This window comes from Miscanthus floridulus, chromosome 18 (genome assembly GCF_019320115.1).
Source record: "Miscanthus floridulus cultivar M001 chromosome 18, ASM1932011v1, whole genome shotgun sequence".
In the NCBI taxonomy this organism is placed as follows: Eukaryota; Viridiplantae; Streptophyta; class Magnoliopsida; order Poales; family Poaceae; genus Miscanthus; species Miscanthus floridulus.
In genome coordinates this window covers 73,750,077-73,757,761 of record NC_089597.1, presented here as the reverse complement: position 1 = coordinate 73,757,761, position 7,685 = coordinate 73,750,077, and the positions used below count along the sequence as shown (strand labels likewise).

Below are 7,685 nucleotides of genomic sequence, written 5' to 3'. Positions count from 1 at the left end.
CGTCTCGCATAGGCTCTTGCAACAAACCTCTGAAATGCCTTGCACTAGTACCAGGAGCTAACTCGCAGCTTATTGAGAAGCATGCCATTCTTTTATCGCATATCGATCCGTGCTTTGAATTGGGAGCTCAACAATCTAGGGGCTGACTTGCTTGTGCGCAGCATTTAATCCCACGCACATGTATGCACGCTAATAGCGTCGACGTATAGAAGAGGGAGCTAATTAGTAAAAAGGATCACTGCAGAGCAGCGTATTTTTATTCCTAGTTCCAGTGTCTTGGAAAACCACCATTAATTTAGCAGCAACCTGCTGAGCCACCGACGGTTATTAACCCTGTTTGGATAGTGGGACTGTTCTTAGACCCCATTTGAATTCAGGGACTAACAACTAGATGTCTAATTTTAGTCCCTTTAAAAATCCAATTTGTTAGGTTAATAGGTGGACTAATTTTTAGTTAAACATTGTTGTTAGTTCACTAGCTGGCCAAAACCTTACTAGGACTAATTAGTCTATCATCCTGTCCTTTCGCATGGGCTAGAATTCTATAAGGCAAATGTATCAATTATTGTTTAGTAGTTGTTACTAATAAGAATATTTATATTAATTTGTACTTTTTTTCTCTTCGTTCATTTTCTAACATAATATGCACAATAGATAGTTTGCAGTCTTTATTTATACGATCGTAACAAACTTAACGACTGATCTATACATTTTTAGTTTGTATCTATAGTGTTTTCTTTGTGCAACATCCAATATGCATTTAGTTCAAACCTTAGCTTTAATTATGTGTTTGCAGCTAAAATATTATGATGTCGTGAATCTAAATTTTGACTTTTCAAATTTTATCTCCAATTGCTAGTTTGCTATAGTTTTATTATTCTCAAGTTAAGTTGAAATTACTATGCTTATTCTATCCTTTTGTACCTTTTAAAGATAAGAATCTGATATCATAACATGCACATTTAAGTAATACGATGGCATAAACAGTCATTTAAAACTTGCATCACGTTGCACAGGATCAATGGTAGAGGTTGAAGTAAAATCTAGGACGGGTAGCGGTACTAACCTCAATTGGATATTAATATTTAAGGTTTATAATAATGCTTTACTCTACGTAGCAGGAAGATATAGCGACCTGTGGGCTGCTTTAATCTCCCCCTACTTCTCTAAGATAATTGAATTTTCTTATCAGGAAATATATGTAGTAATGGTTATGCTATCAATCAATACATATATGTCAAACATTGTTTTGTTAAAATGTGTAAATATATCTAAAGTAACATCTTATATAAATATATAATATGGTTATTAGTATAATGCTAAATAATTTGTTATTATCATTAGTTTATGTGTCATTAAGGAAATATTTTTCATGAGTGGTGAAACTTAACATATATATTTACCTATCATGCATCCATAGGTACATGATTTGCATGATGGTACAACATGTATGTTTATTTTATTAAATTTTGATATATTAATTTAGAGATAAATGCACTATAGGTCTATCAATTTTTTGTGCTGTGTCGTTCAGGTCCATTAACTCTGAAAGTGCAGGTTTGAGTACATGAACTTTTAAGTTGTGCCATTTAGGTCCAAATCTGTCCGTTTAGGGATTAGACCCTACGTGGCAATGCATGGGAATGCATGACAGCAGCCACCTTGTCCATAGGTCATGTGAGCAGCATGTGAGGGCCCTTTGCCAATCGTTTTTTTGCCGATAGCCCCCTATGCTTTCCATTCCCTCACTCTTCACTCCTTCCTCTCCCTTCCCTTCGAAGCCATTGTCTTCAGACGACGCCGGGGCGCTGGGTAGGACGACGGAGGCGGCGGGTGGTCGACTGATGTTCCCTCAAGATTCCAACTCCTCCGCTGCAGATCTAGGTAAACCAGGTGATGTTCCACTGATTAGGTGCACAGAATGCCACAAGTGGCAGGTGGTTCGGCGTATTTCAAAGCAACCCTGGAGCGACGGTGAGGTTTTCTACTGTTGCATGGCCCACAAGGTCAGATTTAAACTGTTTTGATTCGACTAGGTGTTTACACTGCAGTGAAGATTGAACCTTTCCTCTTGCTTGTAGCGCAAAGGCTTGGGCTGTCCCTTTTTCAAATGGGAGAAGGAGTATATCGAACATGTTGATTCTTTGAAGAAGGAGGGCATGAGATTTTCTCAGCATCTGATGTCGCAGGAGCAAGCAAGTGCCTCCATTGCCGAGCAAGTTGTGGAATCCAAAGAGCAGGAAGCAGTCGTAGGGATGAAGAAGGAAAGAGGCATTGTTGTTGATGCTGATATTGTGAAACATTTGAAAACCTTGGTTAGAACTGGTGACAACTTAGTTAGGTTGATGCAACTGACTTGTTTCATGGCTCTTTATATTACCTTGTTGCTGTTCTTGATCCTGGTTGTAATCACCATTAAGGTCTGAATGTGTATGGATGAATGACTAAGTTATGAAGTTCTATGCAATTTGAAGGTGTATTGTCTAAAATGTGAATGTGAGTTTGCAATTTTTCTCTCATCTTGAAAAATGAAAGAAATCCAAACTGATTTCAACAAGCATAGAGTGTACACAGAAAATGAACTGATAATCCAAAGATGCTTTGATATCATTCTAGTGAACTGGAGCATTGTTTTGCAACCAAAGCATACATATAGTTTTGCTGGTATAGCATACCAAAAGCCATATACAAAAGATAGGTCATCTTTCTGCTGAAATATTCACATACTTATACCTAACCAAAAGGTCATCTTTCTGTTGTACAAAAGGCAGAAAAGAAGAACATGCACTTAGAGTTTTTGCATGATTTACAATTTCACACACATCACTACTTGTCCTCTTCAACCAACAGCACCATCAGGATTGTTCATTGCAGCAGAAACCTTCTTGTGGGAAGTTTTCTTCTTGCCAGCCGCAGTCTTCTTTGTAGCAGTTGTTTTCTTCACAGTAGTGGACCTTGATCTCCTAGCCTGTGTTGCAGTAGTGGGTGGAACTGGCCTAGCTGCTGGTTGGTTAGACAATATGAAGCTTGAAAATAGAAGTGGTTCTTTTTCCAGTAATCTACTCTGTGATGATTGAGAATGGAGATGATTAGTTTGAATGAGATGCTGGGTGATCTGGAGGAATTAAATGACAGTGACATGACAGTGACACTAACCTCTGCTAGCATCTGGGACATCATGGTACTTGATAACTGGGACATCATTGGCATGTCAATTTCTTCAAACATGGAAACTTGTAACATATAATTGACAACTTAGATAAGACATACTAGTACAATGTGTTGTCACATGAGCATTTACCTGACTAATCATTGCCATGTCACTATAATCTTCAGTTGTAGCTTCCTCAAAAACCTCTTCAGTTTCAACTGGCATAGAAGTTTGGCTCCTCTATGTAGGTATCTTGGGTGGAAGGACAGCCTTTCTCATGCTACATGTAGCCCTGTTATGTCCTTTGTCTCCACAGTATCTACATGTCATTTGAATTCCATGCTTTGCCAACCTTGGTCCATGACTACCTTGTACCTCATATGGCTACTTCTTCCTTGATTTATGAGGCCTTCCAACTTTCTTCACATATACTGGTGGTAGAATTACATTGCCTCCAACTTTCTGCCATGTGCTCTTGTCTTTACACGGCCACACATTATGGCCATAAGCACTGACATAGCTATTGGAAGAGTAACACTCAGGTACAACTGACTCTGGTGTGATCCTTTCATGCCTCAAGCATGAAATTGCATGAGAGCAAGGGATTTCAGTGAGGTCCCACCTTCTACAATCACAAGTCTTCATATTGATGTCCACTATGAACCTATAGTCCCTATCTTGTACCTAGAATATGCCCTGTCCAGCAGGCATTGCATAACATGTATTGGCCCATTCTATGTTCCTATTAATTATCTTCTTTATCTTAGGACAGATGGGTCCCCGCCACTCTTCTCCCACCTCCCTCTGCTTTTTGTAGAACCTGGACATTAGCTTGTCCCTTGATCTGCTCTAGCATACTAAGAATTGGCATCTCCCTTGCCTCCAGATATAACTGTTGAACACTTCACAGCTGTTGTTCAGCAACAGGTCACACTTTGGAAAAGTGCTGAAGTAAGCTCTGACCTAGGTGTTGAAAGGCATCTTCTGCAACCACTCATAGGCCTTATCATACAGGGTCTTCATTTTCTCCATGTTCCTATTGAACTGAGGTATTGAACTTGACCTTGCACAACACCAAAGTTGGTTCTTGAGATTTTCACCTTTGAAGTGGTGTTGAAAGTTGGAATATAGGTGTCTGACACAGAACCTATGTTCAGAGTCAGGGAAGACCTGTTGAACTGCTAGAATAAGACCCTAAAAACAAAAGTACAGACATATGAAAATGGTGTTTTCACCTAGCAAACAACTACAACAAAGGATATAGTGTTGTTTTCACCTTTTGTTTATCTGTCATGATGGTCCAAGGATATGTGTTATCTATGCCAAGGTCATTTTTCAGTGTCTCCAAAAACCACTTCCATGTCACTAGTGATTCCACTTCCACTATTCCAATGGCAATTGGGAAGATACATCCATTTGGATCAATGCCCACAGCTGTCAGTATTTGTCCACCATACTTAGTCTTAATGTGGCATCCATCCAAGCATATGATAGGCCTACATGCAGTCAAGAAACCTCTTTTACATGAATCCAATGACATGTACAATGTGCTAAATACATTGCCATCCAGGTTCAGAAAGAAGCTGCTGCCTGAGTTACTTCTTCTAAGTTCATGACCATAGTCCCAAAGTAACTTGTATTGTTCCACCTCATCTCCCATAACTTTCTTCATAGCTAATCTTTTAGCTCTAGCAAGCTTGGACCTTGCTGGAGTTACGTTCTAGTCCCTCTGTATTGACCTAGCAAAATTTGTGAGGCTCATCTTCTGATCTGCCCTAAATGTTTCCATATACTTGTCAGCAAGCCATCTTGATGTGCACCTCTTCAAAACCCACTTTTTCTGGCATGTGTGTTGTCCATTGAATTGCTTGATAACCATACCATGGGATCTGCTATCCACTGAAGCATACAAGTTCCAAGGACAACCTTCTGCACAGTGTGCTTCAATCCTCTTTTTCTCATTCCTTGGCAATTTAATTTCAACCCTGTGCTTCAAACTATATTCTGTAATTGCTTTCCTTAGAATCTCAGGGGTTGCAAATAATTGTCCCAACTTAAATATTGGGTTATGCATATCCTGCTCTCTAAAAGTCTAAAACCTTAGGCTTTCTCCACCTTCATCATCTGATTCAGGCAAATGCAGCAGCTCATCATTTTCTGTTGACATGTCATCTTCAACATTTGATACAACACTGAAAGCTTTCTTGCCCTTATCTTTCTTCTTGCTTCCTTCTTCATCATCTGCGTACTGAAAAAGGTCATCATCATCTGCATCCAGTTCGTAGTCAGAATCAACAAAATCAGGGTCCTCTTCACTATTATCACCAACACTGTCATCATCTCTGTCATCACCAAAATTAGGGTCCTCTCCACTGTTATCACCAGCACTGTCATCATCTCTGCCATCACCAAAATCAGGGTCCTCTCCACTGTTATCACCAACCCTCCCACTATCTGCATTGTCCATATGCATAGTCTTCATAGGACTGAAAACCTTGGGAGGTGAGTTCAATGGGTTTGCAACATTGTCATACCATTGTAAACCAGAAAGGTTTTCATCATGGTCCAAATACAACATAAAATTCTTAAATTTGTGAACTAATGAGGGCATTACCATTGTGTCTGTGTCAGACCAAATTAATCTCAACCCATTTGAAAGATTCTTCCCAGGTAGCAGCCATAACACCTTCATGTTTGGATTCTTTGGGTAGTGTAACTTAAAAACAAGTTGCTCTATGAAAAGAGGAGACCATTTAGCAACTTCTACGTGGTCAAACCAACTAACTCTTCCACCCGGATAGGCTTTGTTTAACCCTTGAGAAACAAAGCACCCCCCATGATGCATTTCCACTGAGAATTCTTCATCATCAGTGCCTACAGAAGAAAACCCCAAAATCTATAGCATAAATGACCAATACATGAAACCCTAGCCGACAAAAGAAGATATTTTCTGCAACAAGCGAGCTAATCGACGCAAGAAATACCTCCTAAACCAACCGATTTCAGAGTTCATGACATAGAAGAACTCACCATATTGTGGCGCCCGTGCCCCTAGTGGTCGCAAAGAGGCCACCATCGCGCCGACCGGCCGCGATCTACGCGGCAGTCAGCGCTCGGCACCACCACCCCGCACAATCTTCACCGCCTCCACCGGCTACGTCGTCGTTGGTACCACCCGCCGCCTCCGTCGTCCCACCCAGCGCCCCGGCGTCGTCTAAAGACAATAGCTTCGAAGGGAAGGGAGAGGAAGGGGTGAAGAGTGAGGGAATGGAAAGCATAGGTGGCTATCGGCAAAAAAATGATTGGCAAAGGGCCCTCACGTGCTGCACACATGACCTATGGACACGGTGGCTGCTGTCATGCATTGCCACGTAGGATCTAATCCCTAAACGGACAGATTTGGACCTAAATGGCACAACTTAAAAGTTCATGTACTCAAACCTGCACTTTCAGAGTTAATGGACCTGAATGACATAGCACAAAAAGTTGATGAACCTACCGTGCATTTATCTCATTAATTTACTAAAAGTGGATAACATAGAAATATATATGTTTTGTGGTTATTTAAACATTTCTTGTTATAGAAGAAATTGATGATTTACATGTATATTTGAGGGGATATTTTAGTTGTTTTATGATGACATAAGTGGTAATTTTTAGATGCAAAAACTTAAGGGGTTATGTAAATTATCTATCATAAGACCAAGTCATAAGACCAAGTAGGTAACTATATACAAATTTTAGGGCTTATATAGATGATTTAACATAATAGTAGGTGGATAATTAGGTTATTTATGATGTTTCTTAGTGGTATCGGTGGGCAATTTAAATATAGATTTATGTGTTATTTATATTGTTCTACACAATCATAAAGGTTTGTAATTGTTTAGAAAACAGAATAGATACAATGGCTATTGTTATCAATATTGACTAGAGTCTACTGAATTAATAGTTAGATATTTATGATTTTGTTAGGATTTCTAGAATTTATCTTTTGCTGTTATAGCGGGTCTTGTGAGGCTTAACGTGGAGGCTCTATCGGGATCTCCAGGTAGAATTTTTAGAATTTACCTTTTTTCTAAGCATGGTATGTATGTAGTTGGATACTTGGATCCTAAGCTTATTAAGTGATATGAGCTCATGGTTGCATCTCTTGCTATGACAATAAATCTATATTTAAATTGTTAACTTGTAATCTAGTTTCAACTATTTTGTCTATGTGTTAAGTTCAAACATTATTTCTTATATATCTTTTATTCAAAATTTCTTTTTTATTTTATTAAGAAAATAGTCTATGTCCAATGCTACCACATTGACTCTTACAATGGCTCAAATAGTCATTTCACCTTGCACTATGACACTCAGTATGTTCAATTTGTTATATTAAAAAATTATATATGTAGTAGTATTTTTTTATAAAACAGACCGTTGAATTTGTTGTATCAAAAAAATTATATATATAGTAGTATTGTTCTATAAACCGCATAGTGTTTAAATTAAATTGTTACTATTAATATGACAAAATGTTTCTTCT

General features: G+C 38.8%; 1 pseudogene; it reads right to left on the bottom strand.

Moving 5' to 3' along the window:
- Positions 1 to 4,114: 4,114 nt before the first annotated feature.
- LOC136524019 (uncharacterized) lies at positions 4,115 to 5,768 on the bottom strand (annotated as a pseudogene).
- Between the last annotated feature and the right edge of the window lie 1,917 nt (positions 5,769 to 7,685).